This window comes from Peromyscus maniculatus, chromosome 9 (genome assembly GCF_049852395.1).
Source record: "Peromyscus maniculatus bairdii isolate BWxNUB_F1_BW_parent chromosome 9, HU_Pman_BW_mat_3.1, whole genome shotgun sequence".
Classification (NCBI taxonomy): domain Eukaryota; kingdom Metazoa; phylum Chordata; class Mammalia; order Rodentia; family Cricetidae; genus Peromyscus; species Peromyscus maniculatus.
This window is the reverse complement of record NC_134860.1, coordinates 119581713-119604748: the sequence shown is the minus strand read 5'-3', so window position 1 is coordinate 119604748 and position 23036 is coordinate 119581713. Positions and strand designations below refer to the sequence as shown.

Below are 23036 nucleotides of genomic sequence, written 5' to 3'. Positions count from 1 at the left end.
GGTATAGGTTTCTCCATAGGTCTCTTAAAGTAATTTTAAGCTATGTACACTCACAGCTGGTGGAGTCCCCAACCAGAGAAGTTTGGTTGGATTCAATTCCTGTATAGTAAGGTGGCATGTAGATCCACACATAACCAGTAGTCCCACCCAAATTCTGGGTTCAAAGTGTTTAAAAGGCAATGGACCTTTCATAACATGTCTAGAATGGAAGGAGGAGCTTCAGCTGGAATGGGGGTGTCTTAGTCACTGTCCTAATACCGTAAAGTAATACATGGCCAAGGCAACTCTTATGAGTTTAACTGGGGGCTTGCTTACCGTTTTAGAGGGTTAGTTCATTTTCTTTTCTTTTTTTTTTTTTTTAAAGATTTATTTATTTATTATGTATACAGTATTCTGCCTGCCTATATGCTTGGATGCCAGAAGAGGGCACCAGATCTCATTACAGATGGTTGTGAGCCACCATGTGGTTGCTGGGAATTGAACTCAGGTCCTCTGGAAGAGCAGTCAGTGCTCTTAACCGCTGAGCCACCTCTCCAGCCTCCGGGTTAGTTCATTTTCATCATGGTAGAAATGGAGGCATGTAGGCAGGTAGGGGCTGGCTCAGCTGAGAGCTACATCCTGATCCATAGGCAGAGAGAGAGAGAGAGAGAGAGAGAGAGAGAGAGAGAGAGAGAGAGAGACAGACAGACAGACAGACAGACAGACAGACAGACAGACAGACACTGGGCCTGGCTTGGGCTTTTGAAACCTCAAATTGCACTACCAGTGACACACTTCCTCCAACAAGGCCACACCTCCTAACCCTTCAAAGAGCTCCACTCCCTGGTGACTAAGCGTTCAGTTATGAGCCTATAAGGGCTACTCTTACTCAAACCACCAAATGGGGTGTGAGTCTAGGCTCTCCAGTGGTCAGGTGTGGAAAGTGGGACAGGGTCTCTAGAGCTTTGGTCCCCTTTGGGGCTTGGGAAGAATACACCAGAATGGGTCCGATGGAAGCTGCCCTCTTGGATGGGTATTTTCTCTGGAAAGCAAATGAATCCCCTGAGTCTCTTCCAAAGGTGTAAAGCCAGATTTTCCCTGTGACTCAACGGTGGGTGCCTCTCCTGGTCCAAGCCTTGACCTCAATGGTCATGAGGGTTACAACCTCCAGTATTACAGATTCAAGGGAGTTTCTCCCTTTCTATCTGGATATAGGGGTCTTTATGTGTCCAGGAAGATTCTGTTTCATAACCCTAAGCTACACAGTGATAATTACCATTTCCTTGACAGGAGGATGGACCATTTGGAGGGCAAGCATAGAACTAAAAGATTTGAAGCTCCCTCTTTGGGGCAAAAGAGCCATTACCCATCCCCTTAGACCCCCATTTTTGTCCCAGCTCCCTAGGAGGCATGGTTATGAGGGCACAAGGTCCAACCAGAAAGTAGGTTGCCCATCCAAAGTCAGGTTGAAGAGTATCTTTCCATTTTCTGTCTTTCTCAGTTCCCAGGCCCAGATTTCCTATCTATGGGGGTTATAGGCCCATCTTCTAGGGAGGAAGAAAAGAAATATGATACCCAAATTTAAGGACCCGGGTCAACCTTACCTTTAGGGGATCAGAGGTTCTGGGTAGCAGTGCATCAGTCACTGTCATCTTCTGTGGGCTCCTTTAGTTGGTGTGATGAATCCGAGGAATGACGGCAGCCTGCTCTGACAACATTTGGGGTGGTGAGGATGACTGGGCAGGGTCCCTTCCAAACAGGTTCCAGGGTCCGGACAGGGATTCTCACTATCCAAACTAAGTCTCCTGGTTGGGACCAGTGAGTGGGAAGAGCTTATCTACATATCAAAGCAGGGTACTTTATGGATACTTCTGTCTAAATTCCAAGAGATCTGTGCTCAGGGCTTCATCAAACAATGCTGGTGATTTTTTGAACACTTGTGACAACCAAGTCCATTTCTGTTGACAGGCATATCTAGCCTCTGAGTTGGTCCATTCAAAAGCAAATATGGGTTGGCTGGCTGAGTCCAAAAGGAGGCAGAAGAAAGCACACTTCAGATCTACAACAGCACAGCTCTTCCTTTCTAGAGGCAACTGGCTCAGGGCTGTAAGCGCTCAGGGCTTTGGGGTGGATGGCTTTCACCCTTTTGTTGACCTCCCTTACCTGTGGGTTTCCATACAGGGGGCAAGGGAGTGTTCCATGGGGAGTGGCAGGGAATGAGAATTCCTGCCTCCCTCAATTGGTCTAGATGTTTGGCAATAAATTCCTTGCTTGGACTCCTAGCCGATGGAGTATTGTTTAACTCCTACTGGTATAGCAAACTTTAATAACTGAATTATGATAGGTGGCTGGTGTGCTGCTAAGCCTCATGGGTTCCTTCTGCCCAAACATCAGGGTACTTTAAGTTCCTGTAGGTAGCCTGAGGGTAGCTCCTCCTTCCCGTGGCTGAGTCATGTCAGAGGTACTCCTCAGATAGAGGACAAGTGACCAGAATGTTGGCATGGGCTTGGCCAGAGTTAGACTAGCCGAGTTCTCTCCAAAAGAGACAGTGGCTGAGTTTTCGTAATAAGTCCCTTCCAATTAACGTGTATGGGCAGTCTGGCATAACCAGATAAGAGGATTTACATTACCAGTCCTAAACCCACAGTCCGGGAGGTTATCCCCAGAAAACGGCAGTTTGGCCTGTCTCTCCTTCAACTGCTGTTGTCTTGGAAGTGAGGGGTCCAAGAGGTTCTGCCAAGCAGAGTGGGCTGCCCCAGTATCTATCAGGAGTTAACAGGTTTCCCCTTCTTTCCGCCAGCCTGGGCTCCCAGGGGCGGAGCTGGATGGAGCCCTGGCCCGATCAACTTCAGTTAGCTGGAGGATGGGGCACCTTTTGTTTTCTTTCTCTTTTCTGCTAGGACATTCCTTCTTCCAGTGACCCTTCTGCTTACAATAGGCAGATCGGTCTACTTCCCAAACATTTCCCTTCCTGTTCTCCTGGCCGGTTTCCCGTTTTCTCTCTTGATACCACACGGCAGCTTCTTCCCTTTCTGGGTGGCACAGTCAGCGGCCTCTGCAGCACTTGGCAGAGACTAGTCAGAAAGGCTTTTCCCCGGGCCCCAGAACATCTCAGGTGCACACTCCCAGGAATCCTCTCCAGCCAGTGCACTCTTTCCTGATCTCGGGGGTCCCTTGGCCCCTAAGTGTCAGGGTCCATTCTGGGAATCTCCCTGGGGCCTCCACAATGTTGTGGGGCTCCTCTCAGAGAAGACCGCTTGGATACAGTTTATGAGCCACTAAAAGTCTTTATTCCAGCCGGCTGACGACTGCACTGGGTATCTGGGGCCCAAGTGCAGTCCCAGGCCTTCTCATGGTCCATACTGAAGCAAGAAAGCCGTGCCCTGCCACAAAGATCCTAAGAGCCCCTACTGCAGCTGTAAGCTAGGCAGATATGTCAAAGTAGGTGATTAGCAAAGACAGCGAGGTCGGGCTGACCACTGCAAAGGGCCTACAGCACACCCTTGAGTTGCTTTCTTCCCAGAACTGTTTTCTTATTCCCCACTTACAAGACAAAGCTCACCTGAGGCATCACAACGGTCACCACAATGGTTCTCATCACAACTGTTTGCTGCTCAGCTGAAAAAATTATAGGAGTGAGGTCCAGGCTTCGTGAGGGACTAACGGGAGTAGATGGAGAACAGCAGAGGTGAACACCCAGTGTCCTCATTTGGTCTCCATACACATGCACATGGGGACACACACAGACAGTTCTGTTTAAGTAAAATGTAAATAAAGCACCATCTAAAACAGCTGGGCTGGTGAGATGGCTCAGAGGGTCAGGGCACCTACTGCCAAGTGTACGACCTGAGTTCTACCCTGGGATCCACACAGTAGAGAGAACCAACGTACACATGCATATACGAACTAAATAAAATAGAATCCATTTTCAAATCTGGTGATTTTTGTTTCTGCTATAATAAGAAGCATGCAACCATCACCACGATCTGGTCTACATACATCTCCATTGCTCTCAACAGATGGTCCCTTTGCCCACTATCAGTCCCGGCCTGGCCCTACTCAAACTCTGGGCAACCAGTGTCAGAGTGACTGGATTCAGGGATAGGGTACACCACATAATACTCCTGCTGCTCTAAGGATGGACCCAGGAGGCCCTACTCCTGCAAGACAGCCAAACTGCCACAGACATCACCACACCTACAATGTACTCAGGCCCTTTTCAGTAGGGGTGGAGCCAGAGCTGAACGCCAAATCCCATAAGCCTATATATAAAGCACATACCCTCCTACTGATCTACTATACCCCAAGTGTAGGCTACTCTTTTAAAATTTTATTATTATTATTATTATTATTAGTGTGTGTGTGTGTGTGTGTGTGTGTGTGTGTGTGTGTGTGTGTGTTCAGGTGCACTTGCTCATGATGCACATGTGAAGTGTACACTGAGTGTCTTCTGTCACTCTCTATCTTATTTTTTGAGACAGGGTCTTTCCCTGAACCTGGAGCTATTTCAGCTACACTGACTGGCCAGTGAGCCCCTGGGCCAGCCTGTCCCTCCTCAGTGCTGGGGTCACAGGTGCACTTGGCTTTTACATGGGAGCTGGAGACGCAAACTCAGGTCCTCATGCTTGGGTTGCAAGCATTTTACCCATGGAATCATCACCCCAGCCCTGTTCTCTGTATATCTGCATACTTCCTACTGTCCTGTAGAACTTAAAAATTACAAGTAGTGCTGGGCGGCGGTGGCACATGCCTTTAATCCCAGAACTCGGGAGGCAGAGCCAGGTGGATCTCTGTGAGCTCAAGGCCAGCCTGGTCTACACAGCGAGATCCAGGAAAGGCACCAAAACTACACAGAGAAAACCTGTCTCAAAAACAAACAAACAAACAAAAAGGACAGAAAACATTGCAAGTAGCTCCAGCTGTAGGACATGGTTTAAAACCACTTCAGTGCCAAATGCTCATGGGGTCAGTTAGAAAATGGTAGGAAATAGTTCAACATATAGAAAAGATATCAGGAGAAGGTGATTCCACATTTGGATCACAGTACCTATATCAATATTCTAAAGTAACCTGAATTCAGAGGATATTTCTAGATCTGCAGTGGAAAGTACGGTAAAAAAGCAGTATGAACTTCCACACTTTGCACGGGTCCTCTAGTGCTCTCTTCTGATCTAATGTGGTAATGCATGCAAGACTGAAGTTGACGGGCCCCCTTGGGTTTGAGGGTCTCCTCCCAAAAGGCCACACCATGTTAAAGATTCTGCAGGCTGAGGACTGATCACAACTTCAGATTGTGGAGAGCTGGAACGCTGCAAAGCTATCTTGGACTGTCTTTAGCCCCCTTAATTGCTATCCATTTGCAGACCTGTCTGACCTGACATCCTTTAGACCAAAGGTTAAAAATGTCCTGAAAGAGCATGCCACACTCCCTTTAGCATGACACGAGACCCACAGCAGAGATGTCCCCATTTTGCTGCAACCCATTTATCCAATGTCTCCACCCATGGATTTGAAAAGTGCTTTAAATGGGTTTTTCTGTACTTGAAAAGCATGAAACGGTTGTCATGTTTGAGGCAACCTGAATCCATCTTTACAACCTTAGTCACTCATATTGGCTCCAGAATAAACTATTTCTTACTCACTTTGAAGTGAAAGCTGTATTGTGTGGAAAGAGTTCTGGTAGAGCCAATGGGACCTTTTCCTGGAATAATGTTTGTAAATGCATAAAACAAAATAAAGAAAGTAAATAGGATCTTTGTATTGAAATGCAGAGACACTAGTACTGAAATACGGAATAAACACATTTGTTATTTAATGCCTTATTAAACAATTAGTAACTGTTACAATTTCAAAGTCATGACAATGTTAAAACAATATTTTCAGATCTCTATAGCAACAGTAATCTGGCATGTAAACACTTGTGGTTTTTGCCAGTGCAAAGGCAGCAGGTGCTGTGCTGCTGATGTTCTGACAGCTGCCAATAACAATGTACCACAAACAGGGTGGTTGGCAGTAGATTCTCATTCTCCCTCTGTCCTGGAAGCTGAGTTCTAAACTCAAGGTGGTGTCAGAACAATGCTCCCTCCAGAGCCTCTGGGGGTGCCTCATCTAGCTCCCAGTGACCCCAGGATTTCCATGGCTCATTCATGTCTCATCCAGCTCTCAGTGACCCCAGGATTTCCATGGCACATGGCTAGAATACTCCAATCTCTGCTTCTGTCTTCATATAACCATCTATAGAGCTTTCATTACAGCATGGGACACCTTCAACTGTCCCCAGGAAATAGGTTATTTCAGTAAGAATTCACTGTGATTGCATCTTCCTTCCTACTGTGGACGGGGAGGAGCCCTTGATGTTAAGCAGGCTCCAACAACCAGACAACAGTGTCAGGCAGTTTGATGCATTGTGAGACAACTCCAGGCTTCCCATGTGCCAGAGATCAAATGAGAGGCCATGTCAATGGGAAGAGTAGTCAGGCATCTCTTCCTGAGGCCTGTGGGACTTGGGTTGGGTCTACGATGCTGGAAGAATGAGAACCATCGAAACAATTTCAGAGTAAGGTGAAATAAAACTGCAGAAGGTGTTTCGTATTTAGCTTAAAAGTTGAATGCACTGTTCTGGCTAGTTTGTCTGTCCTCCCTCCCCCTCCCTCCCCCTAGTCATTTGTCTGTCCTCCCTCCCCCTCCCTCCCCCCTCCCCTCCCCCCTCCCTCCTTCTCTTTCTTGTTTGGCGTGACATAAGCTGGGGTCATCTGAGGAAAAGAGAACTCATGAGAAAATGCCTCCACAAGGCTAGCCCGTCGGCCACTCTGGGGCAGTGTCTGACTAATGATGGATGTGGGAAGGCTCAGCCCACTGTGCGCACGCCACCTAGGCAGGGTGTCTAAGTTCAGTCCAGAGATGTGTAAGAAAGCAGGCTGAGCAAGTCCTGAGGAGGGAGCCAGTGAGCAGTGTGTCTTCAGTTCATGCCTCCAGGCACCTGCCCTGCTTGATGCCTGTAAGACATAAAATGAAATAAACCTTTTCCTCCCCAAGTTGGTTTGAGTCAGAGTTTTCATCATAGCAACAGAAACCAAACTAAAACTCAATGAAGCTTCCCACATTTAGAACCAGTGCATTAATCTGAATCCTAAAAGCAAATAAGAAAATTACTTTGTGGGATCAATTATACTATTAAAATTATAATTAACCATTCACAAGATGGAAAAATATCCCACTTTAATGCTGTGCAATTTGCTTCATTCTACACATAACTCATGCAAACATCCAATTTTCTTAACAAAGAAAGTGCTCTATAAGCCAATAAGGAAAAAAAAATGGCCAAACACAGATAGGAAACCCTGATGGTTCGTCAACACACAAACATATGTTTTACATGACCGTTATACAAAATACAGGAGCTCAGAGTGGAATGCCTGCCTACCATATACGAAGCCCTCCCTGGGTTCAATTCCCAGCACTGCAAAATGAAAAAGCATAAACTAAGAAGTCTTCTATGATGCCATTTTCGTCTGTGTGGTTGGCACAGATCACAGACACCTGCTCTTGGAGGTAGCAGGAACAGCCTTCCCTCTTCGGAGGTGACATTTCAAGTACATGGACCTTTTGAAGTCTAAAATCCACTTCTGTGTGAGCACATGCAAACTGCTTTTGTGAAAGGAGATTAACTGCTCCATTGCTTGCAGAAAATGGAGACCAGCTGAAGTGTCCATCAGTGCACCCACACAGTGAAACTCAACAGTGAAAAGAAAGGGGGGATGAACATCTACAACAGGGGAGGAAAAACAAGGTCCCCTCTTATCTTCTGGGTTCTGTGCTGATGTCCTGATAACAGAAGGCAGATCAGTAAGAACAAACAGATTTATACAGTGTATCACCTAACATGAGAGCCTCAATAAGGAAATGAGGACACAAAGACACGGCTTGTCAGGCCTTGTAGACTGAGGAGAGCGGAAAGAGCGAGAGAATGGGGCTGGGATAAAAGGGGACCAACCAAGAGCGGGGCTGTGTCAGACCCGTCTCACCATCCCGTTCTCTCTCCTCAGCTCCTCCAGGAGAAGGGTGGCGCTCTCCCGAACACCGCATTTCTCAGACTCCTTCAGCTTAGGTTTGGAAGTGGCAAGGTGCACATCTGAGGAAAACCTTCTTGAACCCCATCATCACTGTGCAATGATGTGTAGACAGTGAGAGGGAACCTTTGCACACTCACACATGCACAAACACCCTACATGCACACACTGTGCAGACACACAAGTCGGCAATACTGATATCTGGCAGGAAGAGCACGTAGCATTATTCACCTTCTGTATTTTAAACATCGATGTATAACCTACACAATAAGCAGATTGCTGGTGAATTTTTAAAATGTTCAAGTGTGTGTGTGTGTGTGTGTGTGTGTGTGTGTGTGTGTGTGTGTGTGTGTGCATATGCATATGTGTGAGTGTGGAAGCCAGAGATTGACACTGAGGGTCTTCCTCAATCTCTCTCCATCCTTTCAGACAAGATCTCTCACTGAACCCCGAGCGGGAACAAAGCTAATCTCTTAGGTGCCCAGACTAGTCTTGAACTCACTCTGTAGCCTAGGCAGGTGTTGAATTTGTGATCCAAAAACGGTGGTTTTGGGACTCGCCTGACTGTGTCTGCCCAGTGCTAGGGTTACCAGTGCATGTGGTCAGGCTCGAGTTTTACATGAGTACTACACAGCTCAACTCATGTCTTCGCGCTTGCATGGCAGTGCCTTGCTTACTGAGCCATCTCCCCAGCCTGAGGGATTTTTTTAAAAGAAGATTTACTTTTTAGTTTTATCGTATGTGCATGAGCGTTGGTTGTATGTACGTAGGCACACCATGTATGTGCCTGGTGCAAGGGGGGGGCAGAAGAGGGTACCAGAGCCCCTCAAACTAGGGTTACAGGGGGTTGTGAACTGCCATGTGTACGTGGGGAATGGAATTCAGAACCTCTGGATGGAGAGCAAAGTGACCTTAACTGCTGAGCCATTCTCTCCAGCACTAAAGCTTCTGGAAGTTTTTGAGACAGGGTCTCCTGTGTACCCCTGGCTGGCCTAGAACCTGCTCTGTAGACCAGACCGTCCTCAAATCATGCTCAGCTCTGGGCAATCTTTATTACCTTGTTTTTGATGCGCTAATTCTCTGGCTGTGCTACATGGCAAGCACATTCTCGGGCTGACCTTGTCTGAAGCCCAGTGTCACAGGTCATCAGATTCTCCACAGCGAGGTCCAGCAGCTGCAATGTTCCCAAAGTCCTCCACCACCCCCCAGACCAGGCCCCGGGGTCCGTTCAAAGGCCTGGCAGGGCTGGGATCTCCTAGCAGGAGGCACTGCCTTCTCATAGGCTCCTTGAGAATTTAGTTCTGTCTGCTTCTCAGTGATAACCTACAAAGTGGCCAGGTCTGGTGGCTCAGGTGTGTGCTCCCAGCTACTCAGGAGGCTGAGGCAGGAGGATCACAAATTCAACACCTGCCTAGGCTACAGAGTGAGTTCAAGACTAGTCTGGGCACCTAAGAGATCAGCTTTGTTCCCGCTCTGGCTGGCACTCCCCATGGACGGCCCCGTGCCTCTGCAGGGTCTGCCCTGGGCACCAGGGTCACTGTCCCTGTACCCAGGTCTCTTCTTTACTGGGCACTCCACTGCTAGAGACTGAACCCAGGACCTGCCTCGTGCATGCTGGGAAAGTGCTATCCCATTAGGCTATGCCCGAGCACACTTTATTAACTGAAGAGTTTTCTTTGCAAAGGACCCACGTGGAGCTCACTTCAGAGGAACCCCGCTGCTGGTGTCTGGAGGGGTCAAGGGATAGGCAAGTGGTTGAGATGCGGGTTTTGGCCTGTCGTGAAGTCTTAGCCCACTTCCTCCAAGCTGTGTGCCCCTGAATGGTGTACTCAGCCTGAGAAACAGTTTCTCCTCTATAAATGATGATATATAGTCATTCAATGGAGTTGTCAGAGCACTTTTTAAAAGATTTTAAATTTATTTTAGCTGGGCGGTGGTGGTACACACCTTTAATCCCAACACTTGGGAGGCAGAGGCAGGCAGATCTCTGGGTTTGAAGCCAGGCTTGTCTACAGAGCAAGTTCCAGGACAGCCAGCACTACACAGAGAAACCCTGTCTTGAAAAACCAAAAAGAAATTATATTTTATGAATATGGATGTTTTGTCTACATGTCTATCTGTGTGCCATGTGTGTGCAGCACCCATGTTCAGTACATGTATATGTACTATGTAGACATGTATGTGGGGGCTGAAAACGAGAGTCAGGTGGTACTGTAGTCACAGACTGTGAACTGCCAGGTGGGTGCATGGAACCAAATTCAAGTCATCTACAAGAACACAAGGTTCTCTTAACCGAGGAGCCAGCCGCCCAGCCTGTTGTACTGTTTTGTGAAAGAAAGTTTATAATGGGTTTCCCTAGCACACTGCTAGGCTGCAGGCTAATATTACATCATCCTCATGACGACAGTCAGCCAGTCACAGTGACACAGCTCACCTGCACACCAAGGAGACTGCTGCGTTCCCACAGTGGCACTGTCATGCTCGCCTTCGACCACCAGGGGGCATATGAAGGACCCAAAATATTGAGAGAGCCAATCCCTTGGAGACATTTAAAGTTGCTTTCTTTGGTACCTCATGTTTATTTTGAGCCTTCATTTCTGTTTGTACAGGATTCTAAAGGCCAGACTTTATCTGTCACAACAATATCTGCTAACTGCAGGTCTGCTAGGCTGTGACCATGCACACCTGCCCTGGCGCGCGCGCGCGCACACACACACACACACACACACACACACACACACAAATATATCTTGATATTCAATGTATTTCAAGGCAAAACCATAGTGAGGAAAAACTACAGAGAAGCAGACCTAGTCCAGGAGGAGCTGTGCAAGTCTCAATTTGAGGCATCCTCACACCACAGAGACACACACTGTACACAAGGACACCCCACCCCCATGCCCTGGAAGGGTAGCTAGGCTTATCAGCACAGAACTGGGGTGAGGGGCCAATCAGCAGAAGACTTGAGGAGTCAAAAGATCCCTGCCTAGTATGCTCTGAAGAGCCACCCACCACAGCTGGGGTGCCATTCATACTTCTGCTGTGAAAACTAGGGACAGTGTCCCAAACCGAGACACACTGGAGCCTTGCTGGACTCTAGAAGTGTCTGCATGGCTATTTCTTTAAAACTATCATGGATTGGATGAATTTCAGCCACGTGACCCTTCAGGAAGCCCAGGAACGCTTGGTCGGGTGCCCTGGCTGATACGAGCATAGGAAGGAAGGAGTAGGTAACTGTGTGGTGAGCTGCCTGCCTTTGAGTTCCGTGAAACTGTGGCCCGAGGAAAGGCCTAATGTGAAGCCCCACTACAAAAACCACCTCAGCAAGAATAAAACCAAAGCCATTGTATTTCTTTAATCGGGTAACAGAGTGAAAAACCTTGGGCTTAGCAGCTCAAGGAATTCTACGTTGTAGGTCTAGCTTACATGGGCCCCAAAGGAGGTTGAGATGCCTCCTTGACTGCAGTTTTAAAGAGCAGCAGGTTATATTATGAGCAACACAAAGTGTGAGACAAGATGGTGTATACCAGAGGTTCATCTTTTGATAGAGTAAGGCTGCCAGAGGTGGCTGTGCTTGAGGAAGGGACTTTCTGTGAGAGAGCTGAGTGGCCACTGGGTGCTCTGGGGTGTATCTCCTTGCATGCCCGCAGTCGAGTGTGACAGATCTGACTCCATCTGTACTGGATGCTGACTTTGGCCACAGTGTGTATTTTCTTCTTTATGACTGTGTAACAGCCCACCCTTTATTTTTTCACCTTTAATGTTGTCAGGGGAAGGGGCATGTTTTGCCATGGTGCACCTAGGGAAGGTCAGAGGACAGACAACTTGTTGAATTAGTTCTCTTCTTCCATATGGAAGCCAAACTCAGATCCTCAGGCCTGGTGAAAGAAAGTATCTACTGCTGAGCCACCTCCACGGTCCATTCTACCCTTCTATAAGGAGTGTGAATGTCCTTTAGAGTCAGGGTTGTCTTAAGGGACTGGAGTCGGCTCAGCAGTTCAGAGCACTGGCTGCTCTTGCAGAGGACCTGAGTTTGATTCCCAGCACCCACATGGTAGCTCACAACCACCTGTAACTCCAGTCCAAGGGGATTTGATGTCTTCTGACCTCTATGGGAACCAGGCACACATATGATACACACACCTACATGAAGACAAAGTAGTCATACACATAAAACTATAAAACAGCGTCCTGGAGTTGGAAAGGTGACTCCATGGCTAAGAGCCATGAACTGTGTTTGCAGAGGATCCAAGTTCAGTGCACAGCTGCCTGTAACTCCAGCTCCAGGGATCCAACAAGTTCGGATATATCACAGCTAGTCCTAGCTGGGCTGGATACAAATTAGTGTGATGTGTGGGATCAGAGGAGACAAGAAATTGAGTCATCGGCACATCTTCATTCTGATTTCAGTGTGTAGAGCATTATGAACATGACATGCGAGTAAAGAAGAAGCCACAGTCTTGCGTGGAGGGGGTGGTGGTGTGAATAAAGATGGCCCCCACAGGCCCATAGAAGTGGCACTACTAGGAGGTGTGGCTTTGTTGCAGTGGGTGTGGTTTTGCTGGAGGAGTTGTGTCAGTAGGGGGCAGGCTTTGAGGTTTCAGATGCTCAAGCCAGGCTCAGTGTGCAGTCTCTTCCTGCTGCCTGTGGATTCAGATGGGACACTCTCAGCTGCCTCTCTAGCACCGTGTCTGCCTGAAAGTTACCATGCTTCCTGCCATGATGATAATGGACTGTAAGCCAGCCCCAGTTAAATGTTTTCCTTTATAGGAGCTGCTGTTGTCATGGTGTTTCTTCACAGCAATAAAACCCTAACTAAGACAGAAGTTGGTACCAGGAGTGGGGTACTGTTGTGATAGGCCTGACCATGCTTTTGTTTGGAGGAATGTGGACTTTGGAACTTTGGATTAGAAAAGCAGATGAATGCTTTAAGTGGGGCTTGATGGGCCATTTAATAGAACATAGAAGACAGTGGTGCCTGTGGGGTCCGGCTCAAGAGGTTTCAGAGAAGAATGTTAGTGTGTGGCCTAGAGACTGTGTGTGGTATTTGGTGAAGAATGTGGCTGCTTTCTGCCCTTGTCTGAAAAATCTACCTGAGTTTTGGATTAATGGCATTGGCAGAAGAAATTTCAAAACAGCCTAGTACAGACTCCATCGTGTGGTTATTAGTGTTCACTCTTATGAAACTCTTTAATGAAAAGGAGCAAGCTGAGCAAGGAAAAACACAAAATGTACAGTGCAGGTGGCACCAAGAAGCAGTATAATCTAACTCAAGTTTCACAAGGAGCTGCGGCTACCAGCAACTCTGTTGGAAACCAACAGGTTTCCAGAACTTTCTGGTGGAAGGTGGGAGAGGAAGGCTCTGACTCATAAAGGCGGGGCCCAGCTGGGGCTGAAGGGCAAGTGAGCAGAGTTCCCACAGGCCCTTCCAGAGTCCTCTGCATATTTCCAGTCAGTAAGCAAAATGCACTTGAAGCCTAAAGTCTGGTTGCCAAGTGCCTGAGACTCCAAACTGACTCATTTTATTATTCCCTTTGTACCATAGAATGTTGTGGAATAATCTTTTTGAACACTGTGAAGATGTGTCATTCTGATTGATTTAATAAAAAGCTGAATGGCCATAGCCAGGTGGTGGTGGTGCACGCCTCTAATCCCATCACTTGGGAGGCAGAGCCAGGTGGATCTCTGTGAGTTCGAGGTCAGCCTGGTCTACAAAGAGAGATCCAGGACAGGCTCCAAAACACCAGAGAAACACTGTCTCAAAAAAACAAAAACAAAAACAAAAAAAAAGTACTTGGCCAACAAGCTGAATGGCCAATAGCTAGGCATGATTTTTCAGGCACACAGGATGCTAGGAAGAAGAAAGGGGGTCACCAGGAGACGAAGAGGAAGCAAGACATGCTGGAGGACAGGTAAAGCCACGAGCCACGTGACAATACGTAGATTAAAAGGAATGGGTTAATTTAAGCTATAAGAGCTAGTTGGTAACAAGCCTAAGCTATGGCCGAGCTTTTAAAATTAATAATAAGTCTCTGTGTCATTACTGGGGAGCCTGCGGTCCTGACAAAAAGGTCCAACTACAATGGGGTATGTCTAATAAACCAGGTAAAAGACCAAGTTACAGTTTGAGCTTTGGGTTGTTTTTTCTTTAAACATCAAAAGCCACTCATGTCCCTGAGGCCATGAGCCATTTAACCTGATGAAGATTAGTTCTGGGCAGGCAAAATCTGCCCCAACAAACTGTGTTTACTGTAAGGCAGCTGCTGACATCAGCAGGCAGAGCCTGGGTTGCTGGGAAACCAACTCTGAAACCCCACTTTCTGTCCCCAGTAGGCTGCCAGGTCACCCAATACTGAAATAACCCCTGGGGAGTGACAGGGCCTTTCTAACCAATGACTCCTGGCCAGCATCTACATTTACTCCTGTGGTAACAGAATGTGGGTGTCCATTGAGAGCTGTGTTCATCTGCTTGGGCTGGGTAACAAAGTACCACAGAGCAGGCTACTTCCACCACAGAGATGCTTTTCCTCACAGCTCTGGAGCCTGCATGCCCCTGGTAAAAACACAGGCAGAGCTGGCCTCCTCTGAGGCTGCCTTTCCTGGGTCTCTGCCATCATTCTGTGTCCTGATCTCCTCCTCTGAACATCAGCATCAGTCCAGTAGACCAGGCTCCGCCCACTTGACCTTCTATACACATTCTCAGGTTGCTGGAATTGGGACTTTAACCTGTAATGGTCCTAGAAGTAATAGAGAAACACTGTAGAAATCCTACTTCTCCTTTAATGATCAGGGAAACCCATCCCCTACCAATATGAGGCTTGTCCTTCTAGCTCAGGTCCCCTCTGAGGGAAGGAATCCATAACCTATGTAGCTCTAGCACCAGCTAAGACCTTACAGTGCCCTGGACCAACACGTGTGGTTCTGGGCACAGGCAACATTGTTCACACCTCAACAACCCAGGTATGAGGCATTCCACCTGCTCAAGGCAGTGACGACCTTCTGTCTCCAGAAGGCAGGCACTGTACTGTCAAGTACAGAAAGACATGACTGCTCCTTATCAACTCTGAAAGATTTCTTTATGCAACCTATGAATAATTCCCAGTGGCAGTTTCACCTCAGGCACACATGCTAGGGTCTCACTGCAAACCGGCGAGAACCCGGTAGCCTCTCGGAGCTTCCATTTTCAAGAGGCCAGGGCAGAGGTGGAAGCCGCATGGAGAATGTTTCTTGTGAAAACCGTCCACCTGTCCTGGGAGCTGGGAATCCCCAGTTTTGTCTGCAGAGGGTTCCTGGGTAGTTTCCTGTTTCAACCCCACAGCCAGGGGAAATTTCTGCTTTCTGCTTCTCTGAACTCTACGCTGAGGTATACATGTTCTTGATGTGGGATTTTTCTGGTTAAAGGAAAGTCCTGTGTCCTTGTGCATGCTTCTCTGTAGATCCTGAAAAAGCCAGATCAAATGTCACTGCCCATGAGAAACGTCTGCCCTTCCATCCACCCCTAACTCTCAGTTGTGACTCGCAGACTTGCAGTTTGAATGAGCTGCTCTGTGCCTCCTCCACCACAGGCAGTGTCTACTGTGTTCGTCCTTGGTCCAACACACACAAGGTGCTCAGCGGTGTTTGCAGGATATGAGAAGCCAAGACCGAAGGCCACAACAGGACATTGTCATTTGCGTGGAGCTAGATCTTTAGGATTCACCACCAGGATATTTTCTGATACGCAGGAATGTAGGTCTCAGAGCATATGATTAAAAGTAGCAATGAACATATCCAGTCTTTTGAGATACTAGCATTAACAAAGCACCTGGTATAGTTTTGATATAATGTGGTCTTCCCCAAAGGCTAATACATTAAAGGTATGGTTTAGAGGTGGGTCTTTTGGGAAGTGATTGGCTAATAATTAACTGACAGATTCATAACATGAAGGCACATTTGGGTGTCAGTGGGTGCTGCCTGGCTAGAGGAAGCAGCTAATTGGGAGGAAGCCTTTGGAAGCATCTTGTTCTAGGTGTAGCTCTGCTTCTCATTTTATTTTCCTTCTCTGTTGATAAAACTCCAAATTCTAGAAGTATATTCAACAATTAAAAAAGCAACTATTGAGATGTGCATGCCACAACCAGAACCTCAAAAGCATAGGATTTAGTGATGCCAGATACCAAAAGGCCCCATACCAGAGTTCATCCCCCTCCTCCTCCTGCCCCAGGCCAGAGTTCATCCCTTCCTCTCCTCCTGCCCCATGCCAGAGTTCATCCCCCTTCTCCTCCTGCCCCAGGCCAGAGTTCATCCCCTTCCTCTCCTCCTGCCCCAGGCCAGAGTTCATCCCCCTTCTCCTCCTGCCCCAGGCCAGAGTTCATCCCCTTCCTCTCCTCCTGCCCCAGGCCAGAGTTCATCCCCCTTCTCCTCCTGCCCCAGGCCAGAGTTCATCCCTCCCTTCTCCTCCTGCCCCAGGCCAGAGTTCATCCCCCTTCTTTTCCTCCTTCATCACAAGCTCACTTAGTGTATTAGTTACTTTCCTGTTGCTGTAACAAAACATCTGACAAACAAGGACAAAAGGGTTTGTTCTAGGTCAGGTGAGGACATGTGGTCCACGGCGTCAGGAAAGTGGGTGGGGGAACATGAGGCAGAAGCTGCATTGATTCCGCAGTCAGGAAGCAGAGAGATGAATCCTGGTGCTCAGCTGACATCCTCTCCCCCCACCCCTCTATCTGTTTTCAGTCCAGAACCCCAGCCCACAGGAGGGTGCACTTACATGCAGGGCAGGTCTTCCATATTCAGTTAAACCTATCTGGAACCCCCCTCAAAGACACACTAAGAGGTGTGTCTCCAGGATTCTGAACCCAGCCAAGCTGATGATGAAGAGGAACTTCACACTCAGTCTCCCTGGTTTCATCCTTTCTGAGTCTTTTGCTGCTTCTCTCTGTTCTAGAAAATTTAGCTCCACCTCAGATCCTGTCCTGTCTTGCTGCAGCACTCTGGAGTCTCCTCAGACTCCAGATCACTGCAAGCTGTTTATCAAATCATTTCTTTTAAACACACCTAGACTTCTTCTCAAGATTCTTTTCCCCCCATTTTATATAAGGTCAGTGGTTCTTTGAAGACCATTCTCCATTGGGATCCCCCACTGATGGTCCTCTTTGAGGCCAGGACACAGCTATCACTGTCTTTTTTTCTTCTACACTCACTGGCTGCCTTTGTGTAAGTGACCTGATTTAGCCTCTAGTTCCTGTAAAATTGTTCTCTCATCAAGTCTGGGAGCTAAACACAGACGAGTGCTTTATGACAAACAGGTTCAATCAACAAATAAAGTGCAGGCTATCATCAGAGAATCTGTCAGTGTCTAGTCATCTAGACAAGAAAGCACTGGATAAAGCTGACCACTGATAAAATGCTCAGCACTCCAGGCACAGAAAGCCACGTGACTGATCGGCCCGAGGGTGCCTGCAGACACTTGTGTCCATCACAACTGACACTTAACCGTGAAGCATGTAGGGGTGAAGTCCTTGCCACGGCTGCTCCTCTGCACCTGGAGTTACGCCCCCACCCATGTAGCAAAATAAGACAAGGAGCACCAAAGCACAAGGACACAATGCTGTCATGGCTGCAGATGAAAGGATGTGCTTCCAAGGTCCAAGACAACAGCTGGAGGCGGACTGTGAGAGCCAGCGGTGTCTGGACACAGGGTTAATAAAGTCAACAGCTCTCACACTCCAGGACAGCACCAAGGGTGGAATACGACATGACTCCACAGGTTCCTGTGCTGAAGATGCGATTTCCAGCTGGGGACACCATTCGGGGTGATACCCGGAACTTCAGGAGGTGGGGCCCAGCTGGGGGAGGAGAACTGCGAAGTGTGAGGAAAATCTCGCCCTTGGCTCTCTCCTACCACTCCTGCTCTGCTTCTTAGTCTTCCCTCTCTGGTGATCAAGCTCTCTGTTGATGTCACTCACCTGAGATTGATTAATATTCAGCAATAATATACGCCTCAAGAAAATAACGTTCCGTGAAAGCAGCCAGACTCCAAAAGTTACAAATTATATGTTTCTGTGCATCAGAAATGTGCAGACAAGGCCACTCTGGGCTGGAATAGAACTGAGCAACTGCAGTTTTGGGGGATGAGGGGAGTATTCCAGAACCAGACTGTGGTGACAAAGGGACAACTTTACGTTTGCTGAAAGTACAAATCACACGTGAAGAGTGCACTGGTGTGGGTAGAATCGGGTCCACTTTCAAACAGGTACCCTGAGAATATTGGATAAACAAGACAGTTGATGCTTCTCAAGTGAAGGATGCATCTACCATGTCAGACAGCTCGCTCTGGGGCTGCTGGTCCTCATATGGTCTCCCCTGGCACTAACACCTGAGCAGACACTCTTCTCACTCGGATCAGAACCCTCCCCTGGGGCATCTAGCATTTCCCTCAGGACTACAGTTATATAGGTGACGTGTCTGTGGAGGTTGTGAGATGTGCTTTCCAGAGCACTAAAAGGAAGCTGGTGGACACTTGAAGCCATCCACTGAATGTCTCCAGTGGTGGGAAGGGTGCAAAGCCAGAGGGAACTACTCGTTTCTGGGGACCCCACCCTCCCCACTCCTCTCTCGGTTCTGCATCTTCCTCCTCCCGCCCCTACCTTCGCTCCAATCCCTTCCTGCCTTCCCAGCCCCCACTGACTCAGGTCCTGGGTGACAGAAATGGGCAGCATCCATCTGGACTGTCTCTACAAGTCTCAGACCATGGGAGAAGAGATGACCAGGTAATCATGCTCCACAGCAGGTGTCTGAAGGAAGAGCCCCTGATGTGACAGAGTCTAAGCTACAGTGGGGACCCCTGTAGCCTTCTCAGCCATAGTCACACAAGGTAGAAGAGTGACCAGACGAGGAACAGAGACCCTGGGGCAGTGGGTAGCACTGTGGGGGTGTGAAAGGTAGGCACTTTTAGTCAGGGAACTAGTTGAGAGAGAGGCTAAGGGAAAAGGGTGTCTTGGCCCTCTCCCAGTAACCTCCTGGCTGTTTCTTTCTACTCACGTTGGTCCCCAAGAAACCTGCAGTGTGATGAACTCAGCAGTGCTGTCGAGCACAGCAAGATGCGGGATCTTGGCCCCCTTCCACCTTGCGGGATCTTGCCCCCTTCCACCTTGCTGCCACACCCTCCTCTGATCAAAATGAGACCCTGGTCTCACCCGTGGTGGAGGGGATGGTGGCATGGTGTAGCTTGCCTTTTGAAGCTGCAGGAAGGCCCTGCTGGTGGTCAGGAGGCTCCTAAAGTCAGATCCTAGTCTCCAAGGATCCCCTGTCTCCCTGAGCTGTGGGGACCTTGTAGTCAGGCTAGATAGAGCCTGGGAAAGTTCCAGGTGGGGTGGGGGTGGGGACCTGCTCTTGAACCACCCCTCCAAAGCCCTCCAGAGCCCTAGATTTGGAGATCATCAAGTGTTCTGAGCACATTTCCGCCCCTCCCAGCACCTCTCCTCCCTGGGCCCCTTCTATTTTAGTTCTTCCTCTGCTGAGCTGTACACATGAAAAGCACTATTGAAACACACACATCTCCCTCTCTCTCACACACATACACACAAAAAAGAATCTGAAAAATGTCAAACCACAGGTCCTTTCCCCAGCTCCTCTTAAGTTTCTAGGTTTATACTATTCCTGGCTGACCCCAAAGCAGACGGGGTCAAACGGGGCACCCTTGGGTGAACACAGCCAAGATTAAGAAGAGCGTACCACGTTCTAGCTCCCTCTGCAGTCTGCTGGACTTGAGGCAGAAGAGCATGGCCCTCCTCTATCATCAGTAAACTATGGGCCAGGGACTGGAAGCCCATGTCAAGGTCTGTTCAAGCTCCTGGTGGGAACATCACTGGCATGTCTGAGGCACTTGTCCTTTGGCACACTCTTTTGTTCTAGGACAGCCCCGACGCTGAGAACGGGTTTTCTTTCCATTCTGTGTCGCTGTCTGTTTTGTTTTTCAGAAAACACGAATATGACACTAAAATCCCAACTGGTTAAAATAGCACAAAAATTTTGACACTGGATCTCACTCATTAGCCCAGGCTGGTACGGGCGTCATGGTATCCTTCAGCCTGTCCTTAACTCCCAGGAATCCTCCCGTCTTCACCTTCCAAGTGCTGGGCTTACAGGTGAGAGGCACCACACCTGGTTTAAATTTTTTCTGAATATGGTCCATGAAGATGTTCTCAAACGCAGTATAACTATATGAAATGGTAAATTTTGTATCGTATATACTGTCACAATTTTAAAAATTAAACTTACTGTGGATTTCAATGCAAAGTTTGAGTAACTACACATATTTATATTCTCCCCCTTTTTTGAGACAGGCTCTCATCTCAATATGTATTTCAGGATGCCTCCTGGGAGTACAGGTGTGGGCTACCACATCAGCCTCTCAATATTATTACTTTTTAATTACTATTATTGCCAGGGATAGTAGCTCATTCAACACGAGTTCAAGGCCAACCAACCTAGGCTACACAATAAGCTCCAGGCCAGCCTATGGTTCCAACTGAGATCCTAACTAAAAAAACCCACAAAAACATGTTATCATTATCATTATCTTTATTATAATTGTGGTGGCGCCAGATGCCAACCCCAGGGCTTCGCAAACACTCACACAAATGCTCTAACACTGAGCTCTATCTTTATTGTCATTTTTTAAATGTTTACTTTTTAAACTATCTGTGTACTTGTGTACGTGCACAGGAATGCAAGTGTCTGAGGCCAGAAGGTGCTGAGTCCCCGAAGCTGGAATTATGGATGGTGTAAGCTGCCCAGTATGGGCACTAGGAACTGAACTCAGGTCCTGTACAAGAGCAGATGTGTTCTTAACTGCTGAGCCGTTCCTCTAACACCAAGAGTTATGAGTGTGTGTGTACGTGCGAGTGAGGGTCTGCACATGTGTCCAGGTGCCTGTGGAGGCCAGAAGAGGGGGCTGGATTTCCTGGAGCTGGAGCGACAGGCAGGTAGGATATAATGCTGGGAACCAAACTCAGGTTCTCTGAAAGAGCAGCAAGAACTCTTAACTGCTGAGCCGTCTCTCCAACTCTCAATTATTTTTGAAAAAAGTCTAAACTATACAACCATAGAGGGAAAAGCCCTGTTGGAAAAACACTGATCAATTTTGTGACAGTCTTATTATATAGCTGGACTAGCATTGAGCTCACTACCTGCCTGAATCTGCCAGAGTGCTGGGATTACAATGATATCCATCATGCTCTACTTTCTTTTCTTACTTTTGAGTTTTAAAATACTTTCTCTCTTAGGATTGTTGGGTTTTTGTTTTTGTTTTGAGATAATGTCTCTCTACATAGCCCTGCCTGTCCTGGAACTCACTATGTAGGCCAAACTGGCCTTGAACTCACAGAGATCTGCTTGCCTCTGCTTCCTGAGTACTGGAATTAAAGGTGTGCTTTACCACACCTGGTTCTCTTAGTGCTTTTAAAAGCCTCTAGAGGCTGAACCGAAACATGCCCCAGAGCACAGCAATTCAGTGTGGCTGTCTCAGGGAAAATGAGTGTGTGTGTTTGCCCAATGATAGGACAGGAATGTTCATGGTAGCACCACTCACTGTGATAGCCCCAGATGAGATGCAATTCAGATGTTATCAAACAGAGAATAAAAAAATAAGTGCTAGTATATCCAAGTAGAGGATGAAACTAGTGAGTATAAAATGAGTGAACGAACCACAACTATTAACACTACGGACACCCACATCTATCAGGGCTCATATTGTGACACCCCAAATATGGCAACTTGGCAGTTGAGAAAGGCCCTTCCCTTCTCCTTTCTGTAAGAGAGCTGTCCATAAGAGAATTCTCTCATCCTGCTGGCCTGAAAATAGGTCATACGCCTTCATCCCACCATACCCCAGAGGCCAAGATGGGTCTAGAGTCTAGACAGAATCATATCATCCCCTTTTGCTCAATTGTACTTGAGAACTATCAATAGTTCCTCAAAACGAAGAAAAGAATACCATTCCTGGGTATTAACCAAGGAATCAGCCAAGTCAGTATACAGGAGAGGTAACTACACACAACTGTTGATCATGGCCCCATTCATGATAGCCAAGTTATAGAATCAACTTAGCTGCCTATCAGTGAGTGAAGAGATGGAGAAAAGTGCGGTGTACACATGAGATGGCATTTATTCAGTCACAAAGAAAATCATGCAGAAAAAATGGATAAAACAGATCACCATGTTAAATGCAATAAAACAAATTCAGAGAGACAAATGTCACCTATTTTCTCAGGTTTGCATAATCGTAAACTTTAAAAAGACACAAGAGTAGAAAGGGAATAATTTGAGGCTACTATGGGTAAAGAGTAATATATATATATAAACATATATATATGTGTGTCTTACACACACACATGCACGTATACATATATTAAGATGTCATTATGGAATCCTTTTTTGTACAATGAATATACACTGCTTTTTTCTTTGAGACAGTCTCTAGCTCAGGTTGGCCTCCAACTTCGTATGTAGCCAAGAATGACCTTAAATTTCTTATCCTCCTGCCTCCATCTACCAAATGATGGGATTATAAGTGTGAAGCACCAAGTCCAGTTTATGTAATATTGAGAATAGAACCCAGGGCCAATAAAGGTTTTCTGACCTGCTAAAGGATGAGGAGCAAGGGATGTTAAATGTGACCTTCCTTCTCAGGCCTTCTCAGATGCTAGCATGCCATATCTTGGGACAGTGTGTCCCAAAGCCTGTCATACCCCTTTGAGGCTGAACTCTTCTGACAGGAAAGCTGTAGGAAAAAAGAAAGAAAGAAAGAAAGAAAGAGAGAGAGAGAGAGAGAGAGAGAGAGAGAGAGAGAGAGAGAGAGAGAAGAAAGAAAGAAAGAAAGAAAGAAAGAAAGAAAGAAAGAAAGAAAGAAAGAAAGAAAGAAAGAAAGAAAGAAAGAAAGAAAGAAAGAAAGAAAATGTGTTCACTCCAAACAGCCTCCGGTTCCTGGTGCTGGAGCCAGGCACC

The 23036-nt window shown here is 47.4% G+C and overlaps 1 protein-coding gene across 3 annotated transcripts in view; it reads right to left on the bottom strand.

Moving 5' to 3' along the window:
* Positions 1-6701: 6701 nt before the first annotated feature.
* The window catches only part of LOC102905888 (putative mitochondrial import inner membrane translocase subunit Tim8 A-B), a 29335-nt gene continuing 13000 nt past the window's right edge, over positions 6702-23036 (bottom strand). Inside the window, exons 2-3 of one of the 3 annotated variants that reach the window (XR_001578221.3) lie at positions 15163-15487; positions 6702-6974 (exon numbers count right to left, since the gene is read on the bottom strand). The gene's annotated coding sequence lies outside the window, so the exon portion shown is untranslated. Of the gene's footprint in view, positions 6975-10760; positions 15488-23036 lie in introns of those variants that run through there. The other 2 variants (XM_015997502.3, XM_006978774.4) reach the window with 2 other exon arrangements.